Source organism: Stegodyphus dumicola, chromosome 7 (genome assembly GCF_044657685.1).
Source record: "Stegodyphus dumicola isolate Sdum_Otavi_A_Nest chromosome 7, ASM4465768v1".
NCBI lineage: Eukaryota > Metazoa > Arthropoda > Arachnida > Araneae > Eresidae > Stegodyphus > Stegodyphus dumicola.
The window spans coordinates 104,292,139-104,317,657 of NC_140774.1; the positions used below are offsets into that span (position 1 = coordinate 104,292,139).

The 25,519-nt window shown below is 32.8% G+C and overlaps 1 protein-coding gene across 6 annotated transcripts in view; it reads left to right on the forward strand.

Annotated features, from left to right (window-relative positions):
* The window catches only part of LOC118184495 (orexin receptor type 2-like), a 590,403-nt gene that overhangs the window by 297,248 nt on the left and 267,636 nt on the right, over positions 1 to 25,519 (forward strand). For 3 of the 6 annotated variants that reach the window (XM_085820672.1, XM_085820674.1, XM_085820671.1), the window contains one exon: positions 3,622 to 3,690. The exons of the other annotated variants lie outside the window; for them this stretch is intronic. The gene's annotated coding sequence lies outside the window, so the exon portion shown is untranslated. The remainder of the gene's footprint in view (positions 1 to 3,621; positions 3,691 to 25,519) is intronic. 6 annotated transcript variants of the gene reach the window in all.

The window sequence follows — 25,519 nt, forward strand, 5'->3', positions numbered from 1 at the left end:
AATTTCACTTCATAGAATAACGCGTTTATATTGATGTTGGTCTTTTCTGTTGCTTTCCTTCAGTCTTATTGAAATACTGTCTTCACAGAATATGCTCAGATATTTCGCATGACTAACATTTTTCTACGTTTTATTTGCTTTCTATTTCTATTTTTACTCTTTATACCAAATTCAGTGGCTCTTACTGTCGCAAAAGTCAAATTATGAATAAATTCTTACCCAGATTCATATCATAGCAATGCACCTTTCAAGCCAAAAAGTATCGATGTGCTTTCGAGGTCTTTCAATCGATATACATGTTTTCTCTGACTTCCAAAAACAAATCGGTTTAGGACAGTTCTTCATTACTTTAAGCCACATTGACAATATTTGTAGGTCGAAATCACTTACTGCGTTGGTTCAACTTTCAAACTGTTGCCACCAAATATTATCACCATGTATTATATTTAAAGAAAATATATAACGAAGAATCTGCATGAATGTATGAACTTTTCTCAAATTGTGAAAAAACAAGAGTACCTAGAGCAATAAAATTTTGAATAACGTTCTCCTCCAACCGAATAAAGCACTTGGAAGGATGAATTTTGAATTTCGTATTTGCTTTATTATTTACTTCAAATTTTCTAAAACTTTAACGAAATTTTGATTAAAAAAACTCAACGATTTCAAAGCGAGCAATGGCAACACTGTATGCAAAAAAATATTCATCTTCAGCGCGTGAGTTTCTGTATCGGAAAGTTTTAAAGATATTCTCTTTTTTAAATTATTTGGCGATATTGCTGTTGAATTGAATTTTGTGGTTTAAGTGCGAAGAACATGATATTTAATAAATAAAGGTAAGACTCAAAACGTTAAAAAAACACTCCTTTGAGCGTAATTTCAGATTTGTCTTCTTTAAAATTTTGTTTTTAATTTTTTAAGATTAATTTCGGTTCAAATACGAAATGTAACTTTTTTATTGGTTCAGTGTAATCCTGTAATTTATGTATAGAAAATTATTTTACTCGTCATAAAGTATAAAATATAAAATGTCAGAATCCCGTACGACAAAAATGGGACGAAGTATTTGGATCAGAAACCATATTCAGGGACTGTGTACAAAATGACGAGCGAAATGTTTGCAATCTCTATGTAACTAAAAATAAAGTATTACTTTATAAAAAAGATTTCTGAGGTTAGGAAATTAAGTGATGAAGATTTCTACGTACATCATTGTGAAAAGTATTGATCAATATAAATGTGTTCGAAATAGAAATTTTATTAAATTGTGATCTGTAGTTCACTGATTATTTCTATCATTATCAGATTTTGATTCTAAAGTAATAAACGGTGCTACTTTCGTAGACGGTTGCACGGATTTTTGGCGATTTACGTTGGCGCAATTGTTGGCGCGATTTCTACAAACGTCAGCCATCTTGAAAAACGCTGTTTTTACTCATAGTAAAGTATTCGAAACTTAAAAAAAATAAATATCGTTAGAAATAATGGATTAATTTTTTTGTTGAAAATGTCGTTTTTTAAGATGGCAGGCAAGTGTAAATAAATACATTTACTGTGAGTATAAAATACTAAAGTAAGGTTATTATTACTTTCATATCGCAAAGAAGAGAATAAAAACACCGCTATAAAAACATTGTGCCAACGTTTAATTAGATTAAAATATTACTGAAATTGAATATCGAAATAAAAAACATCATCCAACATTTAAAAGAATTAGAATATTATTAAATTTAAATACTTTAAAATACGTTAATTATATAGAATAAATACATTTACTACGAGTATAAAATACTAAAGAAAGGTTAAATTATTACTTTCATATAGCATAGAAATAGAATAAAAATACCACTATAAAAACATTGCGCCAACTTTTAATCGGATTAAAATATTACGTAAATTGAATATCGAATTAAAACCATCATACCAACGTTTAAAAGATTTAAAATGTTACTTAAATTAAATACTTTAAAATAAGTAAATAAGAACGCTTCGTACACTAGAGCTAAAATGATAGCAATTAGTTTATTGTCGGTAAAAAAGGAGGAATGTCTAATAATGTTCTTACCGTTACAGCGGTTATTTCTTCCAACATGACCACAATATCATATACGGCCGTCTCAGAATCGGCTCTTCTAACGGTCTTCATCTGTGATCTACATTTTCGCACTTCATTGAAGAAACAATTAGCGACGTTTCCTCCAAAAATTTTAAATAAATTTCCTCTGACCCTTGTAAGAATTTATAAATAAATCTTTGATTAGGAAAGCCAGGCTGACGAAAATAAGGTCTCAAAGGACAATTTTTTGATTCCGAAACCAAAAATTCTTGGTACTTATCAAAAACAACATTTATCTTTGAAGGAGACATTTTTGAAGGAATTCGAAGATATGAATTAAATTTTAAAATGGCGCGGTAATGCACAAATTTTCAGCAACCTATCAGGGAGCTGATTACTGCTCATTAATGCACAAATATTTTATAACCAATCAGAGAGTTGATTACATCACGCCTAGAATTAAAATTATTAAAATAATCATACATAATAAAATCATTTTAAAAAAGAAATGCAAAATTAAATTGTATTTTAATATTTAACAGCCATAAATAATGTTTAAAACATTAGATTAAATTTATAGATATTAATACCAATTACTTTTAAAGTAAGGTGACGTCACTGATTACATCATCCACAGCATAAAATTTCATAAAATATGATAAAGAATAAAATTTTTATTTCAAATAAAAATGCAAAATTAAATTGATTTTTAATATTTAGAAGCCATAAATAATATTTAAAACACGGAATTTGTGCATAATAATACGCATTATTTTTTAAATAAAATGTCAACAAAGTGTCGGTTACCATAAATAACTTATCCAGCAATGGGTTTACCATAAGTCGTATTACTCGCCAAAAGAAAAATTGCCAAAAACTCGCCAAAATCCGTGCAACCGTCTACCAAAGTAGCACCTAATAAACTTCATATGTATATTAATAGCATATATCTAGACTTCAAAAAATTATATATTACTTGTTTGAAAGTTCTTTTCTGGATACCAAATGCGACACAATTATAAATTAGTCTTGACTTATAATTGCTTGAAATATAGTTCTTCTGATTCTGTTTCCTTGCATTTTAAACTTAGGTAAAGATCAATAGGCTTTCGGAGTTCTCCTCATGTGTTACTTTGTGATTCTTTAACATTTTGAACTGGAGTAATTTCTGTTTTGTTTTAGTATTAAATAAAGCCCCTTGTAAGGTAATAAATTTGAATTTACTGCGTACCACAATCTAAATATGCTATTTCATGTTGTAGAGACATTAGGTATTTTTTGGAAGCAGGCAAGATGAAAAATTAGCAAATGCCTCTGCCGGGAATCGAACCATGGACCTTCATAATACCAGCCCAGCGTGCAGATCACTACACCACGAAGGCACGCTAGGAATGTGGGAGAAATACCTTATAATGTTGTAGTGTTATGCGCCCAATCTCTGCATTTTATAACATATAACGCACTTTTCTGTCTCATGCTGTGTTTGTTTACATTTTAACATGTTGTAGAGCAGCAACTGTGTATATCAATCTCTCACACTATACTGATATTTTATCTTATTTCAGAATCTCTCCACGAATTTGAGAAACAACTATCGTAAAGTCTATTGATTAAAAATTGCATTAGACAACAAGGTATGTTAATTTATAATGCATGGTTTTATTCTATAATGTAAGCACATAAACAGAAAAATGAAATTAATATAATTTGTTAAAAATAAATTATAAGATGGAAGTTAAACAATAAATGGAATTAGTTTAAGTCAGAATACTTTAGCAGGTAAAATACGTGAAAAAGAAATTTGCGGGGCAATTTCTTCAAAATACTGCAACCAATGAATTTTATCATTCATTATTAAAGAAGTTATATCTAATCCTTATCCAGTGAAAATAACTTTTTACATCGTAGTATTATCATTTATTATTTTATCATTATTATTTTATAATCGTAGTATAATCAAGACGTCAAATAATTATACCGTATTTGAAATTTGAAAAATTTTCAGTACCCATATTAACATGAACCTTCATGATTGAACAAATCTTTCCGAAATTCTAAAATCTTCTAATTTACACCTAAGCGACTAATTACACCTACCTTTAATTACTTCTAATTTACACCTACCTTTAATGAGAGCAGCTTAAAAAATTGACCTTAAACCTCACGAGAACTTTTTATACAAGTAGTTGATGAACGAACTGAAATTATGCAGTGAGAGTGAATTAAAGTAAAACCATTATTTTTAATACCTTCCATATAAAACTTACGCCGCATGAGAAGCTTTGATGTAACTATTGATATTCCATTGATGTAACCGTTCATCAGTAAACGTAACAGTAAGATTTCGCAGTGACCAATAATGCACCACTGATATAATCGTCGCCGATGCATATAACGAGCACAACTTCCAAATGTAGCTCTGCCGCTTGATTGGGCAGGTTAGCTGGCCATGGATGGCGGCTGCTTCGTCATTTTGCGGGCGACAGATACTACCAAGATATTTTAGTACACTGAGGTTACAATAGCTCCTTCTTTCCTCCATATTTTACTGAGCCTAGTTAATCCTTTGAACCCTGTGGGTGTGTAGCTATTCTAGGTCCAAAGGGCTGTGGCATGAATTTCTACTTTTTGATAGATAACCACTGTCTCATGTACTTATCCCTACGCTTTTCTTCCTCTCCATCCCATCACGATAGCAATTAAATCACTTGGACTTCTTATGTTAATTAAAGTGATATATGCATTATAATTAGCATCAAATAATGGAAGTATCACTGAAAATATATTGAGAAAAATCCTCCGAAAATCAAGGCCATCTTGCTTCCTAAATGTATTGTTACGAAATGTACAGACGCGGTGAGATAGCTTTCCCGCAAAGCAGTTTTAGAGTAGCTATAAAATGACAAATGAAGGCAGGGTTGCCACATTTGGCGAGAAATCGCCCGTTCGGTGACGAAATTGGCGATATGCCATGGACGGATGGAGAACCTTCTGGAACGAATTCTGACCGGTTTAGCCCAGAATGTTCTCGAACACCAGCCAAAAGCTATATAAATTCTGCTAGTACGCGGAGAGTTAGTATTGAGTGTGTGTGTGCCTCGCCTAGCGAGCTCATAGTCAGTCATTGAGCGAGTGTCTCGAAGTCTAGTGCCGAGTTAGTCGTCAAGTGCATCAAGAGTGTCTGTTAGTGTATCGCGGTTAGTGCATCGTCGAGAAAGCGTGTTGACTGAACCTGTGAGGTGTCTCTTATTGATGAGTCATAAATTCAAATATCGTTTCGTTTCAGGAGTCAAGGTTGGGAGAGCATTAGAATTTCAAATCCAAATTTCAAGAGTTCACGGAACATAGAAATAACATTTATTAACGATAAACTTATATTAATTCCGCTTATAGCGGCCATGAAACATAATCAAGCATCAAATAAATATGACATGCGTCATTCTTCATGTTCAAACGTCAAGTGAAATATTTTTCATCGGCGCGCATCAAGAGCGCCACCTATCTACCAAAAAGACGGAACATACTCCGCCCCGATGAACATTGGTTCATTACAACATTATTATAAAGATCTTCAATTTTAGATTTAAACAAGTTTTCCAAAGTTCAACAGTATATCATATAAAATAAAAATGCATAATGACAAATTTAAATTGAATAACAACATTAAATTTAGCACAAAATTTTACAAATAAAACATACTTACAATCTCTAGAAGGAAAACAAAATAATGAAACTGCTAAATTACCATAATCCACAATTGTGGTCCATTCTCTGAATCTGAAACATAATTGAATTAATAATAATAATAACGACACAAATTATGAATACAATTAATGTTTTTTTTTTTTTAGAGTCTTATTCACTCAATGGTAAGCGGGAAAGTTCATGTATAGGACGCTTCATTTCGCCCAATAAAGTTTTTAGTTTCACAACACGAACTTTTCCATCAGCACCAGGATATAGTTCAATTACTCGTCCAAGTCGCCACTTTAATGGAGGCAAATTTTCGTCCTTTATCAAGACTAAGTCATTGAGGGCTAAATTTGTTTTATCCCTCAACCATTTGGTACGCCCTTGTAATTGTGAAAGATAATCTCTAGACCAACGTTTCCAAAAGCTCTGGAAAATTTGCTGTGTCAATTTCCATCTTTCAGCAGGGGTTAGCTTATTATTTGTAAGATCAGGTTCAGGAATTGCTGTTAATGTAGTCCCAATTAGGAAATGTCCAGGTGTTAAAGGATTAAAATCTTCAGGGTCAGATGAGATGGAAACTATTGGCCTTGAATTCAAACACGCCTCGATCTGTGTAATTAAGGTGTGAAATTCTTCGTATGTCAGAACCTGGGTCCCAATAGTCCGCTTTAAGTGAATCTTCATTTGTTTCACTCCAGCCTCCCAAAGGCCTCCAAAGTGAGGGGCAGCAGGAGGATTGAAGATCCATTGAATATTTTCACCGCTCAGGTAGTTTTGAAATGCTTCGTCAGAGGAAAGTGTAGCTATGTATCTTCTTAATTCTCGATCAGCCCCAACAAAGTTGGCGCCTCTATCGGAAAAGATTTTCTTGGGTTTTCCTCTGCGTGACACAAATCTTTTCAGAGATGCTAGGAATGCTTCAGTTGTTAGATCACTGACCACTTCTAGGTGAATGGCCTTTGTGGTGAAGCATATGTAAAGGCAAACGTAACATTTATCTCTCGTTCCTCCTCTTCCTTTCCTAGCTTCAATTAAAAAGGGGCCTGTAAAATCTAATCCTGTATTCGAGAATGTTCTATCCGGCAATACGCGAGAAGCAGGTAGGTCGCCCATTATCTGACTGGATGTGCTTGTTCGATTTTTAAAACATTTTATACATTTCCAAATTATTTTTCTTACAATTTCTCGGCCATTAATGATCCAATATTTCTGTCGCAGAGCAGATAATGTTAATGTGGCTCCTCCGTGAAGGTTCACTTCGTGAAAGTGTTTGACTATCAATTCAGTAACTTGGTGACTTTTGGGAAGAATGATTGAATACTTTGTGTTTTCTGAAAGATTCGAGTTACAGAGTCTACCACCGACTCTAAGGATTTCTTCTCTATCAAGAAAAGGATTTAATTTCAGGATTTTACTTCTGAGATTCAATTTCTTCCCTGCTTTCAAAAGTCTAATTTCTTCTCTAAATTCGGAATTTTGCATGATTTTAAAAATCAAATTGCTTGCCATATCCAATTCTTGAACTGTTAAAAAACTATTGAGTTTTACAGATGTAGGTTTAATATTGTGGCAGAATCTTAAACACCATGCAGTTACGCGTTTCAATTTTTTCCAGGATGAAAACCTGGATATCAATTCAAATTCAACCTCTTGGCTAATAACAGAATATACAGTAGTTTGACGCTGTTCTACCTGTACCTCTTCCACCATAGGCTCAATCAAAGGATCAAAAGATGATGAAGGTACATTTTTCTCTTTTAACCACACTGGTCCATTGAACCAAAGTTTATTTCCCACTAGATCAGAAGCTCTTAATCCACGTGAAACTATGTCAGCCGGATTGTCATTTCCCTTACAGTATTTCCATTGCGAAGGTGATACAACATCTTGTATTTCACGTACACGATTAGCAACAAAGGGTTTCCGTTTATCAGCGGTACTCTTGATCCAGTGAAGAACAATTTTAGAGTCACTAAAAAAAAATACATTATCTTCTTGGATATTAAATAATTCCCTTAAATATTTAACTATTCTTGCGGCAATAATGGCTCCCATAAGTTCTAAACGAGGCAAGGTTAATTTTTTAAGTGGGGTTACACGGCTCTTTGAAAGAACAAAAGACGTACAGCAAGAATCAGGATCACGAAAATATGCAACAGCTCCATATCCCTTGAGGCTGGCGTCACAAAAGACAAAAAGCTCTATTTTATCGAAATTTCCACATTCATCATTTAATATGTATTTTCTAGGAATACACAAGTTGAGAATAACTTCAATTTCAAAGTACCAAGTTTTAAATTTTTCACTCAAATAACTGGGCAAAATTGTGTCCCAATCAATACCCAATTCCCATAACTCTTGTAATAAGAATTTTATTCTGATAACAAAGGGTGCAATGAATCCAACTGGGTCATAAATTTTTGCCACAATCTGTAATACCTTTCGCTTTGTAACGTGTTTCCAGTCAACTGGTTGTAAAAGTTCTTGTACATCTAATTTCAATGTGTCCTCATCCAAATCCCAAATTATTCCCAGCACCTTTAACGTTTTCTTATCCAAATTATCTTCCTCATTAATTAAACCAATATCTTGCCAATGATTTTTTAAAGATACGGAATTTGATTCAAATTTTCTTAAGTTCATACCAGCGTCTTGAAGAATTTTAACTGAATCAGTTGATAATGAGAAAACTTCTTCAACGGAGTCTGCTCCATGGATAAGGTCATCAACATATAGGGACTTATTCAACATGTCAACAGCTTTGCTATATTTCTTTTCATAACCCTTAATATGATGTTTGATAGTGGCGGACAAAATAAACGGACTTGTTGTCATTCCAAACGGCACTCGGCACATTCGGAAAACCTTAAAGCCTAAACTATTGTCACTATCGTCGTAAGAATGATCAAACCACAAGAACTTTAAAAAATTTCTATCTTCACTATCAATTTGAATTTGGTGAAAAGCCTTCTCTATGTCTGCACAAAATGCAACTTTATGTACGCGAAATTTTAAAATTATATCCAACAAGTTAGGATTTAAATTAGGGCCTGATATCAAACATTCATTTAACGATTTAGCTCCTTCAGACTTAGAAGAGGCATCATAAACTATTCTCATTCTTGTTGTTACTTTTCCTTCACGTATAACGGGCCTATGAGGCATATAATAACAGTTAGGTTCATTTTCAACAAACTTACATTGTTCAACAATCCCCCTTTTCAACTTGTTCTCTAATTATATTATCATATTCATTATATAGGAAATCATTTCCCTTTAATTTATGCTTAAGTCCTAGAAATCGTTGTTTAGCAACGAAAAAATTATCAGCGAGTTGTGATTTATTGTCCTTCCAAAAGAGTTTTGTTTCGTATCTGCCGTTATTAAATTTTAAACTGTCGTTAAAATGCTTAATAGTATCCAAATCAGTTTCCGAAAACGTTTTGTTTTTATTTTCAATTCCTATCGAATCCAATTTCCAAAATGACTGCAAATCAAATGTGTTTCCTTCAACGGCAGATAAAAACAACGCATTAATTCGAGTATTATTATTGTTTACTTTACCCATCACTGTGTATCCAAATATGGTCGGTACTATAAACAAACCATCATTTATCATTGAATTACTTCCTGTTTGTATATACCAGAAATGCTCCGCGCCAAGCAGAATATTTATGTTCTCATTAACGGGACTTGTATCCGAAAGTTCCAAGCCCTTTTTAGTCATAAATTCTTTAATGTTTTGACATGTTGATGGCGCCTGGAATTCTATTGATGATATTAATTCTATCCCTATAGCTTCTACAACAAGGCAGCGATCATCGTTTTTATTTTTTATTTTTAGACTATATACATCAAATTCTTGCGAGTTACCGCGCTGATTTCCAAACGAATAAATTGTTAGAAATTCTTTTCTAATGACTTGCAATTCTAAATCGCGCGCTAACTTGTGGGTGATGAAGTTTCGTTCACTACCTGAATCAATTAATAATCTTACGATTCTCGATTTATTTTTGCTTTGAACAATAACAGAACATGTCTGTAAAAGCACACTATTTTCAGGTTTTAGAGTGTTACAGTGGGAAGTAGATACTAAAGTTTTATTTTGCGTATCTCGGAGTTAACATCTTCCACTTTTTTCGATTTCAAACGGCAGAAAAGTTTATTATGATTTTTGTCGTTACAATTTTCGCATGGTTGTATTTTTGAATGACAAAACGACCGCAAATGTGATCTCAGAAAGCATCTGTAACAGCGACCTTCATGTTTTAATTTCTTTCGTTTTTGTTCGTCGGAAAATTTCAAACATCCGGCAGATGTATGTTCGTTTGATTTGCAGAATATGCAAAACATTTTTACCGATGTGTTAAAAGCAGAAGCTTGTGATTTGACTTTATAATTTTTGAACCCTTGTTTAGGATTAATCCCTGTGTATTTATTACCTTTTGAGCTATTAATCAAAATACTTGCTTCTCGGCATTCAGTTTCTATTTTAATGAACTCTATTAATTCACTTACTTCTATATTTTGGTTATATGTTCTTTTTCTATGGAATTCAAGAGCTAAATCTTCAGGTAACAATTTAAGAATTATTGGGTTCAATAACTGTCCGTATGAACCGCTAGTAACATCTAAACTACTTAAATTTCTAACGCAGATTTGTAACTGATCATAGAGCTTTCTTAACTCAAAAACATTTGAAGAACTTTTAACTGGTTCTAACTGTAACAACATCTGCATGAATTTTGATATAATAACATCTTTACGACCAAACCTCTCTTCTAAACTTTTAATGCATAGATCATAATTTTCTTCAGATAAAGCATAACCAGAAACACAATTATATGCTGAACCAGATAATAAACTTTTCAAATATATAAACTTATCTATTTTAGATAAACTTGGATTAGAATGAATAGCATTATCATACGAATTAAAGAATTCGAGCCATTTACTGGGATCACCAGCAAATTTTTCAATATTTAATTTAGGTAACTTTACTGAAGCACTACTTGTAACAACATTATTACCATTCAGAGTTCTACTAATACCATTACTAGTTGTAATTATACTTCTTTCAACAACTTCATTACTGTTAATTTTCTTTACTTTACTAACAATCTTAGCTTTAAACGTTATAATTTTTTCATCATACTCTTCACATACAAGTAGTTCGTTATCATATTCTTTTTCATCAATTATGAGAGCATCGATCTTTGAGTCAAGAGTTTTAAGTTTCTCATGGTATTCAATTAACAATTCATATGATGAATTTAAATCTTCTAGATGTTCTTTACTTAATTCTTCCGATAATAATTTCTCAAGTTTATTTAGAAGTGTAGTAACTTTACTACGTACAATAGCACGTTTCTTTTTCTCTTTTGCTAAATCATCCATCATGTTTCGTTTTCAAAGATCGATACCAAGAACAAATGAATCAAAAGTCTTACCTTTCAAAAGGTCCCCTTGTCGCGGGTTTCAGACACCAAAAAAAATATGTGAGGTGTCTCTTATTGATGAGTCATAAATTCAAATATCGTTTCGTTTCAGGAGTCAAGGTTGGGAGAGCATTAGAATTTCAAATCAAAATTTCAAGAGTTCACGGAACATAGAAATAACATTTATTAACGATAAACTTATATTAATTCCGCTTATAGCGGCCATGAAGCATAATCAAGCATCAAATAAATATGACATGCGTCATTCTTCATGTTCAAACGTCAAGTGAAATATTTTTCATCGGCGCGCATCAAGAGCGCCACCTATCTACCAAAAAGACGGAACAGAACCGAAGAATCGGGAGCTCTGCTCGTGTGTCGGCGAGTGCATCACGAGTTGTAGCGTGGAGAGTCTCGAGAGTACGTGGAGTTCCGAGGACAACCAAGCAGAGTCGGGAGCTGTACTCTGATACTTTGCAGAAAGCTGTCTCCACCGTTATTGCCTGACAGTGTGAAGGCTGTGTCGCTGATTGTTCCAGCGTGTTTATATTAGATCTTTGACGACTGTAAAAAGTGTTATTGGAGCTATCCTGATTAATATTGGTAAATAAATTGTGTTTCAATACTTCATCAAGTGTCGTCGTTATTCACTCCAAATCTACGAACTCCGTACGAACGTGAAGGAAGAAAATAACGTAACAACTGGCGTCAAAAAAGAAAAACGTAACGGTATATTTCCTGATTGATCATATAACTGTTGAATCTTGACAAGCCACACCTCCTTTCTTATCAGTATTTAGCTAGCGCGTATCAGCAACAATATTTAATTCTGTAGTGGGCTTATGCTGTTTTCGAGCCTGCAATATAATAAATAAATAAGCAGCAAGCATGTTAAAGCTAAAAAGTTATCATTTTTCTATCCTGTGCTTTCTTGAAATTAGAGTACAGCATTAAATGATTCCTATAATGTATTATTATAGATTATTTTGATTTTAAAGTCTTTTCTTAACACATATCATTTAATTGAAATTTAGATAAACCATAAGTTTATGTACATTTTTGGCAATTCAGGTAATTATTTCTTTCTTTCTGCTTCCTGCATATTACTTAAGTGTTTAGAACTCCTTTTACTAATTTTCTCAACTAGAATTTTAGATTTCATTTGAATACACAAACCTAATATCTTGTGAAATTTTACACTGGCTTTTTTCATCGCAGAAATAATTGCAACTTCACAAATGAATTGAAACAAATGATTTATTTTAATTCGTAGTGATGTTTTTCCTCATTTTTATCATTTTCTAATGAATGCATTAAAGCTTTTATATATTGAACATTCCAATGCAGGAAAAACTTCTTTCATTATTCAGCAAACAATTTGATGTAATTATATCTGCTTTACTAAACACATTTTTAAATTCTTTTGTTTCAAAAGTTTAGCCTGTTTTTCGCTTATTTCTCTAAGCAAGTACTTCATGTTTCTTTTATCATTTAAAAGAAATAAACGTTTGGTAAATACACATATTATAAAACTGAGCTGTCTTGCATGCAAATCGCTTCATCCAAACGTGGAATTGATTAATTTATATATTGTAATACAACGTTCTTTGATCTCGCTTATTTACTTTCCGAAGATTAATAGAAGAAACATTCACACTTGTTATCTTCTGATGCTAATATCAAAGTGAATAATTTTTAATTGCGGTCAGAACTGTTTGTTTTTAATGTCTTTCTTAAAACCTGTATATTTTTAGCATATGTGCCATCTGTCAATTAGAAACAAAATTGATAAAGGGAAAAAAAAAAAAAAAGAAAAAGAAAAAAAAAAAAAAAAAAAAAAGAAAATCTTATATATTTCGGGCAATACAGGCCTTGACCCGTTACGTCTGTTACTCCACTGAGTTTAGTTTATAGTAATATTAAACAAGCTATTGTGGAAACTTACTTAAATTACTTACACAAAACAAAAATTTAAAAAAATAAAGAAAATTGAAGGAAATTTTAGAAAAACATATTAATTAATACTTTCCCCTATGCTTTCTTTATTTCTTTCAGTCTTATTTAAAAAAAGGCAACTTCCAGTAATATCATTTTTTAATTATTCATAGTGGCTTTCAACTAACACATGCGGGGAAATAGGAAAAAAAAAAACCAGTCAAATAATCGTGCAATAATAATTGCAAATTGTGTAAGCGATCATTTCAACTATACCGATTAAAAATTGATTTCTTTAAAAGCAATGATGGACGTAGTTCTTTTCTGTTAATCTATTAGTTTACTTCAATACGTATTAATTTGTTGTAGTATATTATAAGGTAACTAATGTGCTATAAAGGCCAATGATGTATGCCGTGAAGGTTTTGAAATTGCGTGTCTGTTTCAGAATTTCATTTTTCTTTTACACCATTATATTTATACTAATATGCATTGCTTATTACATTGGTACATCTTAAAGACGTTTTGAGTGTTCGTCAGTCAGGCATAAGCTATTTCTTAACAAATTGTTTGAAATACAAGCACAGATTTCGTACGAATAGAAGCACGTATTGAATATAATATTGATAAAGATAGTATAATTAATTTTAATAATTTAAATCCTAGATCACTATGTCGGAGACTACTGTATTCAGTCAAGTATCAGATTGATTGGAACATACTGAGAATCGCATTTTAAGAAGAACAGCAATTTATTTCTCTTGTAGTGAAACGGTAAGTTTAACTTGAAGATCTGTTCTACTCTCTGGGAAACGACATGGCCAATTTTGCAAGTTTCCTTCTCCTATATCTTCTCATTTTTGTTTGAAAATTCTAAATATTCCTAAAGTACTACTGCGAATTAAAAATCAAATACATTGCTGCACACAAGCAAAGCTCTTGTCCTGCACATTCATTATCATCGTTTCATTGTATCTTGGAAAACTGAATGCTTTCGAAACAAACTTCATATCGCTTGCATTACTTATCACTTAAATTAAATCTCCAAAATTCAGTCAAGCACATATTAGGCTTCAGATAATTAAATGTATCACTGCTTTAGCTTCTTATTATAGAAGAGTTACACTATATAGAACCTTAGATGAAAGGTAAAACACTTCGTTTGCAGAGAGTAAATGTTATGCAGACAGATGTAGCAATATGTCAGTAGACAGACATGTGATTTAATTCCAAAATTTTCTCTTCTGACAAATACAAATCAAGAACTTACCGAAGTCAAATTTCTGCTGGTTCTCATGTGAAATTAACTGGAACAGAGAAAGAAGCATCTGGTTGTTCCATGTACACTCACTGCCATAAAAATTTGCGCACCAAGAAAGAGGTTTCAGAATAGAATAATGACTTGTAAAATAATGAATAATTTAGACTTGTGAATACAACGTTGATATAACTGCGTACTTACAAATTCAAAGCAAAGAATAGTTTCATACAGGAAACACTACAGGTTTATGGAGGCTTTAGTATCTTCTGACGTAATTACACGCTATGCTATGGGCGCATACATGTCTCAAATGGTACCCTGCGTCATCTCGTTCGATACTTGCTGTAAACGCGTTTCTAGCTCAACCAAACTTCTAGGCTGTCTGTTTTACATCAAGCATAATCGTACACGTGCTCTATCGGTGAAATATGGCCATCGGGAATACCAAGAAATGTTGGTAATGTAGCGGAGGAATTCCTGTTACACCATTGCTCCGTGTGGCCGAGCACTGTAATGTTGGAATATGCATCCTGGGATCTCTGCCAAGAGTGGCAGGTATATGTGACGTGACGAACAAACGGGCTGTTATGCTGCTGTGGGTCTTTTTTAGAAATGATAGGATATCGTATGCGACGGCATTCCATACCATCGCACTATCTGTGGGAGGAACTTGCATTTTTAAAGCGAAAACAAAATTGAGACGTTCACCACGTCTTCCATGCACATATGAAAAAACAGATTTCATTAATTTTCATTTTGAAACCTTTGCAGTCATTTTCTTTAAAGTTTTTTACTTCCTTGTAGGAAATAAAGGAAGTATTGTAATCAGGAAAAATTCCGAGGACCAGATTTCAACGAAAATATCCATTTTGACAACTATCGAATGCAATTTAACGATGGTTTTGCTTGACATCTGTACGTAAGGACAGAATAAAGGACTCTTTTTCCCCAAACGAATTATAAACTGATTTAAAATTTATTCAGTATTTTTGGTCGCTTGTGTACGTACGTATATACGTGTATATGTATTTCGCATAATTCTAAAACGAATAGCCTCAGACCTTTGAAATTCTTTCCGTATGTGGGACTACTTTAAACATGCAGACGTGCACCCCCTTTCTGATTGCGATCTGCCACAGAAAAAGTATAAAGTGTATATATATATGTATCTACTCTGTTACTCGGCTCAGTCAGTTCACTTTCTTTGCTCTTATATGTTTGTAAATTGTGCATTTTTCGCTTTAAAAATGATTGAATTATATTGTTCTTATTTTCCGTTGAAGGTTTTTATGCCTTTAGTTTATCTGCATGTTATAGTTGTAAAATTATCAATTTAGACTAATTTTTAACCATAGCAGCTATATTTGTTTACATTCAAAACTTAGCGGAATAGTGGATTTGTTGCCAATCTAGAGAAACTAAGCTTCGCAACAACAATGTGCTGCCGTCTTTTAAAAACGACACCAAAACACCAAATTAAATTTTCCTAAAATCCTAACCTAACTAAAACGTTTGCATTGTGTTGTGTTTAAAATTTCGAACAACCCTTATTTCAAATGAAAATATGAACTGGTGTTGTCAGGTGTAATAATACATAGTATGAGAAATAAAATACATCATTAAATTCATCCAATAATAAAAATATGAATTTATTTATTTTACAAAGGTAGTATTTCATCAAATAGGTTAAATATCTTGGAGCATACTATGGCTATTATATTTAGTTAAATAAGAACCCTCCCCGAGGAGATAAAACTAATTAAAAAATTTCGTTAACATACAGTGTAACCATTTATTGATCAATAATTATATTAACACCTGATAGTTATGAATGCTTTCGATTTTGAAACAATTAATTAATCATAACACAATTTTCTAATAACATAATACTGCTAGGGAAAAAAGGATGGAAATTTGAGTTCAGAATTTAATGAGCAGAGAATCAGTCTAACAAAATTTTCCTAGGTACTATGAATTCTATAATAACCGGAAGGGATATTTTGTATAAATTTTCTATTGCACAAATTAAATTCTTCCTTAAAATTTTACTTCATAACAGAAAGGAAACAGAAAGCATCTATCTCAGAACATTATCTAGATTTTAATTCTATTCCTTAATTAAGACACAATAACACGCCAAATAAATACTAATTCAGAAGTCAAACAACAAAAATCAGCGTTATATTTAAAAAATATTCACAGGACTAGTTTCGATGGTTTTACCGAACCACCATCCTCAGCTGCAAAACCGCAAATGAACAAGATAGGAAATAATGATTAGATAAGAAAGCCTGGACAATAATAAACAAGTGGCGCCATCTGTTGGTGAAACCAGAACTAATTGCTTTAAAGGCCGAAGGCAAATTTTGATTGGAATTAGGATCGTTAACTAGAACAGAAAGATTTTTATGAATGTGAAATGCCTCTAGAAAATCCAGTTCTCCAATGGAAGATGTTTTTTTTTAATAATTTTGGCAGCAGCAAAATTGAAAGTGTTATTTTCGGACCAACAATGTTGAGCAACAGAAGACTTCTGTGTTTCCTTTTTTCTAACATATGTCTCATGTTCCTTGACGCGAAATTTTAAGGCTCTCTTAGTTTGGCCAATGTAAATTAAACCACACTGGCAAGGAATCCTATTGATTCTATTGTATGAAACTCCGAATTTTATTGATGGGAGAATAAACAACCCGAAAGTTAAATTTCTGAAAAATATGGGCAAATTTATAGCTATTTGATGGAAAGAAGGGAATGACAACAGAATTTTTATAACCTCCTAAAACAAGAATGTGCCTTTTAGTGTGTTGAGATGAGAATATTTTAACTGCTTGATTAATAATGTTGGGTGAATAGCCACTGTCAATAGCTATTGCTTTTAAATAATTTAGTTCTTCATCAAGGGCTAGTTTGGAGGAGCAGACTTGAAGAGCGCGGAAAACATAGGAATAAAATGAAGCTAACTTTTGTTTGGTCGGATGACATGATTTAAAGTGCGGTGGAAGGCAAATCGATGAAGGTTTACGGTAAACCGTAGTACTGAAGTTGGATGTGTTACGTGTGACTAGAATGTCGAGAAACGGAAGAGAATTGCAAGTCTCAAGTTCAAAAGTGAACTGAATAGCAGGATCAATAGAATTCATTGTTGAAAGAACTTTATTTAAATAATTTTTATTACCTTCAAACAGGGTAAAAGTATCGTCTACGTAGCGGAACCATGCCGCGAACTTTAAAGTTTCAAACAATTTTGATTCATAATAATGCATGTAGATATCAGCCAGGATGGGACTGAGGGGGCTTCCCATGGCTAATCCCTCAGTTTGCTTGTAATATTTATTTTGAAAAACAAAATGTGTTTGTTTCAAACAGAGTCATGGATAACAACACTTACATCGATGATATCACTAAACTCTTAAACGAAGGACCGTATTATCCGATCCCTAAAGATCCTTCACCTTCGGACTTGTCAAAAATAAAATCTGCGATCAAATCTTCGCAAATCATTTCAAACAACTTAAAACATTCGCTTATTCCATCTGTTGCGAATTGTGCTAGATTATATGCTCTTCCCAAAATTCATAAAAGTGGTATTCCTTTCCGCCCTATTGTATCAAATTTAGGTACTGCCTCGTATCCATTAGCTAAATATTTAGTTTCTAGATTTTCCACTCTATTAGACAATAACATTTACACCATAAAAATTCAATAGAGTTTGTAAAAAAGGTTAAAAATATTTCTCCTAGTAATTTACTCATGGTTTCTTTTGATGTAAAATCATTATTCACCAATGTCCCAGTGGAGGGTGCATTAAGATGTCCAGAAACCAGACTTCGCGAATTTCATTTCTCTTGCATCGAAATTGATGAGCTAATTTCTCTCACTCAATTCTGTTTGAAACAAACACATTTTTTTGTGTTTGAAATTGTGAAGGAAAAAAAAAAAAAAAAACAGTTGTCACCAACACGGCTTTACACTATGTAAAATTTCTCCTTTTTCCGCGTCGTTGAACTAAACTCAAATTTAAACATCGCCAAATTCACGCTAAGTCTGGCGCCAAACCTGGAACATTTGCAAGGTCAAACTGGCAAACATAAACTCCCCCCCCGCCGGAAATCGTGAACAAGGAACCAGAAATCTTGCTAAAAACTGAGTTTTCTATGGCTTTTACAAATTCATCCCCCCCATTAGTTTTCACAAAATGAAAACTGCAGTTTTCGTTAAATAAATTACTATAACTCAAAATCTATTAAAGCTAGAATCTTGCAAGTGATCTTAAATTAAGGAACTAATTTTTCTGCTTCTAGTGATATAAATTAATAATGGTCACACTTGAGTTAAGTACTATAAAATCAAGCTTGTTACTTAGGAATCCACCCGATTCCATTGTGTGTTTCAGCGCGTTTACAAGTAACGAGTGAGAAGAACGTACCAAATTTTCGTACAAAAATCCCAATTAAAATTAAACAAATTAGAGCAGTTATTAAATAAAATACAGGCTGTCTAGCATAACATTTGAATATTAATAAATTAAATGTTTAATAAATTTTAATTTAAATAATTAAGTGAATTTGGTATACAACAACAAACTAATGTTTTCTTTTATTATTGCGAATTAAATTATGCTTAATTCATTCTGGAATTATCATTTAAGTTATTAAATTACCTCATATATTGACTCAGCACAGCGTCCACAAGAAATTAAATTTGTTTTTACGCCTTCAGTGTCTTTTTGCCGAGTGAGACCAAAAGTAAACTTTCAGCTTTGAGCTCCGAAAAATCTGCCTTCTTGCACGCTAGCCGAATTGCTTATTTTTGCGTAGAAACTGTAATTTTAATTGTAAAAAAATATTTTTTTTAATTGTTTTAACTCTATTTAGTGTTTTATGTTTTTCGATATTTTCCAATTTTTAATAAAGATATTTTGAGTTTTTATGTATTTCTGCCTTAGTGCGAAGTGAGAACTGAATTCATTGAAAGAGGGATATATCTCTAATGAAATTCGAAAAAATAAATTTAAATGAAATTCAGGAAAACATGCATATAATTTAATATTACGTACAAGGAAGTCATGTGGTGTACACATCAGATTTTTTAATCTTATTTTAATTATTTATTTACATATTTTAATTAAAAGAAAATAGAATTCGAAGCAAGACAAATTCTTAATATTATTTATTAAAAATATGCAATTTAAATTTTTATCTTAATGTTTACATATTACTTTACTAAACAATATAAAAGAAATTTTAAATAGTAGAAAAGAATTACTTTATTATTTTATGCTAATAAAATTGTGTCAGGAAAGACGAGGAAAGGAAATTACTTTGTACATTTTTATTGTCTGAATAAGAAAGATGGAAATTTTATTCATTAAAAAATCAGTTTTTCCCTCCTACGCATTTTATGCTTAAGGCAGAATTTCAAATATTTTCGATTATTTCTTATTCATATGCAAAATTTGTAGCCAATGTATTACGTAGAACATGCGTCGCTTCCAACTTATTCTTGATATAGAAAACAGCTAATATTATTCTTTTAAAATACTAAGAGAATTGAAAGGAAAAAAATCCTTTGGGCTACACAGAGAGAAAAAATGTGCTAAACAGCAATCTTATTTATTTCTTCCTCTAGAAAAGTTTTACACAGAGAGAAAAATGTGCTAAACAGCAATCTAATTTATTTCTTCCTCTAGAAAAGTTTATCTTGTTTCACTAATTTAAAGATATGTAAAGAAGGAAAGAGAAATACCTGCATTGATTTCTAATTTAAGATCGGAAGATTTAAAAATACTACACTCCGGGGTGTTCAAACAAATTCATTTAATTTTTTTTAAGCAATCAGATTTTTGCCAGTGTTTTTCAAAATATACATACTTGCTGTGTTGTGTATGATGCATGTTTTTTGTGTTAAATTTTGGATCATCATTATTCGTATAGATTACATTTAAGTATCTGAATTTACAAGAATTGGATAGCTCTAAAATTTAGGGCTTAGCAGTTTTGGTCCTTTAATTTCACAGTTTTTTCTTGTAAATTACATTTGCATGTTTACTATATTGTTATATATTGACATAGTTATGCTCCTCAGTTAGAGTACATAATTACACTGAGCGCCAGTAGATTGGTCTGTATCCCGATTTTGAAGACAGACTTGAATTATGGATTTCCATAATTTTCTTTTTGTGTATAGTTGATCTGATCTGATTTTCCTTCTGGCCTTTGCAATGTAACATCAGTATTCCTTAAGTTGTTACGTAAAGCTTGTTTCTGCATTTGTAACGTTTACCACGTTTACATGTTCACACTAACGAACTTGCGCCAATGGATGGAGCTCGTAAATTATCTGCATTATTTAATGCCCGAATATTTATACCAGAACTACCTTACACATTGTGTTCACAAAAGTTCTCACCTGGCCTTTTCTTTCGTAGCAGTCGGTCGTGGACATGTACTTTCAGTCATAAAACGACGTAAAGATATTAAGTGGTGGAAAGATTCATGATTGACATTTCTAAAGTTAGAAAAATAGTTTCTATAAAAGTTATGAGTTCTAATTTTTTTACATGGTCCTCCGATCCCTATACTTATATTTAGGAAAAATTCATATACTTTATAAAAGATTTAAAAAAAGTTTTGTTGTGGCAACACAAGTCTTGTAAGACAAAAATTGACCCACATATTGATTTTAAAAATTTCGGATATTCCAATGTGAATATCCTAATCAGAGTAAATCAAGGTTGATTTAAGTGCCATTCCACGATAGTATTTTGTGATTAACTAGTGGCAACATTCTTTAATTTATAAACAGGTACAACCAGTAGCCAAAAGAATTTTCACGCAAGTAGTGTATTCATATTCAAACCCTAAAAAATATGTGATTAATGTTCTCATTAAGTTTTACTATTTTAGAATAATTATCTAATAATTATGCTAAAAATTCGTTAACCTAGAAATATTTTTAAGGCCTTAATTTTAAAGAGATGAAGGAATTTATTTAGTATATGCTAGCAAATAATGCTTATATAATTTACGCAAGTTTATTGCGTGAACAATATTTTACATAAGACATAAAGCACGAAAGTAAAATCATATTTAAAATACATCATTACCTTGCATAGTCTAGCTTTAGTTAGTCCGCATCACCACAGTCTAGTGAAAATTTCCAATCTCAATTTTAATTGCGTAAAACTAAAATTAATTCTAAAAACATTAGTACGTATAAGTGTAAGATCTGTCTCTAACTGTCCAAATGCACTAACTTAGCCTACAATGCATCTGGCGAATTCACGCACAGGCGTGAAATAAATACCAGCACAGAAGAAGAGTGAAAATAACCCTTTATTAACTCTGTTCATGCGACGCGTGCGTTGTTATACAACAATTTCAAATTAAAATAGAAGTGGACTGTACTAAATATTTTATTCGACAACTTTAATCAAATGCGTGCCATCTTTCAAGCGATGACTTACTACTAATAACAACAGCAATAAAAAAACTGAGTAAGCGTTTACAGGGTTGCTGTAATGAACATCTGCGCCATGCAAGGCGCCAAGAAGAGAAAAAATGACGTAATCTTACAGTTAAATAGTCTTAATGACTTAACATACCCCCCGGCATTGAAGGGTTACTTCAATAATTTCGTTCGATAATACTCATAATAACCTACAAAATTGTACAATTACTACCTTATACAATAATGCAATACGAATAACATCTCTTAATTCAATATAATAATATTCAATTTTCAATACAAATTTTTGTGCACAATACAATTTACAATACAAGTTTTATAATAATAAGCTAACACTTAACTAACTTAGGAAGCTTCTTCTTGGGGTAAAATTGCAATTTTTGTAATTCCACGCTTAATGATGCCTTTTGCTGTCTGTATTTCTACTACTCTAACCTTACCGTCAACTCCAGGAAAAATTCTTGTAATGCGCCCTAACACCCATCTACAGACAGGAAGCTCATCCTCCTTAACTAGTACTAGCATACCTATTTTAATATTCGTTTGTTCTACCTTCCATTTTGAACGCTGTTGTAGTGTGTTTAAATAGTCCCTATACCAACGATTCCATATCAACTGGATAAATCTGGTAGTTCGTTTCCATCTTGAGAGTCTGTTTTCAGGTATATCAATTAATTCGGGTTCTACTATAGCATTCAAGGGTCTTCCAATGAGAAAATGGCCTGGTGTTAATGCCTCTAAATCATTTACATCGGAAGATAAGGGAGTAATAGGGCGAGAATTTAAAACAGACTCTATCTGAGTTACTACAGTTAATAACTCCTCGAAAGTCAACCTTGCATTACCTACAATCCGCTTTAAGTGATATTTCACGGATTTTATGCCAGATTCCCATAGTCCACCAAAATTAGGTGTCCGTGGGGAAATAAACTTCCATACTATTCCTTCTTCACCTAAATAATCTGCTAATTTTTTTGTCAGGATTTCTAATTAAATTGTTAATTCTTTGCAATTCGGCATTTGCGCCAACGAAGTTTTTTGCGTTGTCTGAGAAAATGATTGAGCATTTTCCGCGCCTAGCAATAAATCTCTTTAAGGTGGCAATAAATGCGTCAGTGGTGAGATCACTCACTAGTTCGAGATGCACTGCCTTTGTTATAAGGCAAATGAAAAGAGCTAAATATACCTTATGAAGAGTTCCTTTCCTCTGTCCCTTGTACCTAATAAAAAATGGACCGCAAAAATCGGTGCCGACATGATTAAAGGGTGAGCTTGGATTTACGCGCTCTGCAGGTAATGACCCCATAATTTGTTCGATAGTGACTGGTTTATTTTTACTACAAATTATACATTCATGGGTAATCTTTCTAGTTAAATTCCTACCTTGTAATGGCCAAAATTTCTGTCTCATAAAACACAATAATGCTTGCGAACCTACGTGTAAATATTTCCGATGATAATGCTCAGCAATCAGCTTAGTTAGTTTGCATTTAACAGGCAAAATTATTTGATGTTTTTGTGAAAACATTACATTGGCCCCTTGTAATCGGCCTCCTACTCTCATTACATTATTTGCATCCAAAAAAGGGTTCAAAGAAAGTAAATTACTTTTATTATTAATGGGTTTACCTTGTGCGAGGGAGTTGTATTCTGAATAAAAACTACATTTTTGAACCTCTCTTACTAAAAAGGATTCTGCCTCATTTAACTCCTTTGAACTTACTCCTCCTGTTCTTCTCTGTGCTCCTTTCTGTTTTGCACACCTAGAGTTCCAAATGAACCTGAAAATATAACTAACAATACGTAATAATTTTAAATAATTGTTAGTGATATCTAGGACATTATCAATAAATTTTGAAGGCAAAGTGCATAAACAAGCAATGTCAGTTCTTTTTCTCAGTTCATTAGAAAATGTCTCTGTTTTTTCTAATTGTTCAAAGTCAATGTTCTTGTTAGGTATGACACCCTCACTCAAGAATGGAGGACCTTTCCACCACAGATCAGCATCATGCAGCTTGTCAAAATTCAGTCCTCGGGAAATAAGGTCTGCCGGGTTCTCCTCTGAACGCACATAATTCCACTGGCATGTCTGTGTTAGCTCTTGGATCTGCAACACTCGATTAGCAACAAAAGTTTTTAGTACATGCGGGGGATTCTGAAGCCATGCTAACACTATGGTTGAGTCACACCACAGACATATTTTGCTTATGTCCAATTTCAATAAAGGCACCACCTTTGCAACAAGCTGTGCTAGCAGTACAGTTGCGCAGAGTTCCAGTCGAGGTACTGTCAGCGGTTTTAGTGGAGCTACTCTGGACTTGCTGAAAAGCAAATGTGAAGATAAATTATTGTCACTTCTACAGCGTAAATAGATGGCTACTCCGTATGCGTGTTCTGATGCATCTGAAAATCCATGAATTTGTATATCAGAAAAACTATCCTGTAAAACATATCTACTGACTTTCAAATTGTTGATAGATTGCATTGAATCAATAAAATGTTGCCAATCCTTAATTATCCTTTCGGGTAGCGGATCGTTCCAATCAAGCTTCAATAACCAAAGTCTTTGGATGAAGATTTTTGCTTTTGTTATCCCTGGACCAAGCAGTCCTAATGGATCATAAATGCGAGCAATATCAGACAACACTGTTCTCTTTGTGTAAGTATTTGGTTTCTTGATGGTTGATTTGTACGAAAAACAATCTATCTTTGGATTCCATAATAATCCTAAAGTTTTGATGCTCTGATCGTCATCGAAATTACTGAAAGAATATTCCTCTTGTCCATCCGGAAACTGCAAAAGATCAGGATGATTAGCACACCATCTGTGCAGACGTATTCCTCCACGTGATAATAGGTTAATCAATTGCGACTGTAATTCTTTAGCCTCTATTAGAGTATGGGCTCCTGTGAGTACGTCATCGACGTAAAAATCCCTTTGTACTATTGGCGCTGCTAACGAAAAATTATTTTTCTCGTCTTCTGCTAATTGATTAAGTGTGCGTGTTGCTAGATATGGTGCGTTGGAAGTACCGTAAGTTATAGTCTTCAGTCTATAGACCTTAACTGGTTCTTCTTCACTACTCTTCCATAAGATGCGTAATAAATCTCTTTGATGTTCTTTAATCAAAATCTGACGATACATTTTTACAATGTCTGCTGTGAAGGCAATTTTATGCGTTCGAAATCTGCAAATAATATCAAATAGTTCGTCTTGAACTAACCCTCCATTCAGCAGAATATCGTTTAACGAAATTCCAGTAGTCGTAGGAGCAGTGGCATCGAACACTACCCTAAGTTTAGTGCTAGGTTTCTCGGGCCTGAAAACCCCATGGTGAGGAAGATAATATGAGAAACTAGAGCTATCCTCTTCATCAATTTCTTCGGAATGGCCTAATTTATTATATTCCTTAATGAAATCTTCGTTTAAGTGTTTCATTACGGGATTGCGAGTGAAGCGTTTAAGTAGATAATTCAGTCTTTTGCTAGCGTTTTCTCTCGATTCCCCTAAAAGGCTAAGTCCTTCCTCCTTAATTGGCATTTCCACTACATATCTACCATCATCTTGCCTCGCGTGTGTACGAAGAAAGTGCTGTTCACAAAATTCCTCTTCCTGACTTTTCACTTTTTTTGCTTCATTAATACCTTCAATCTCCCAAAACCTTCTCA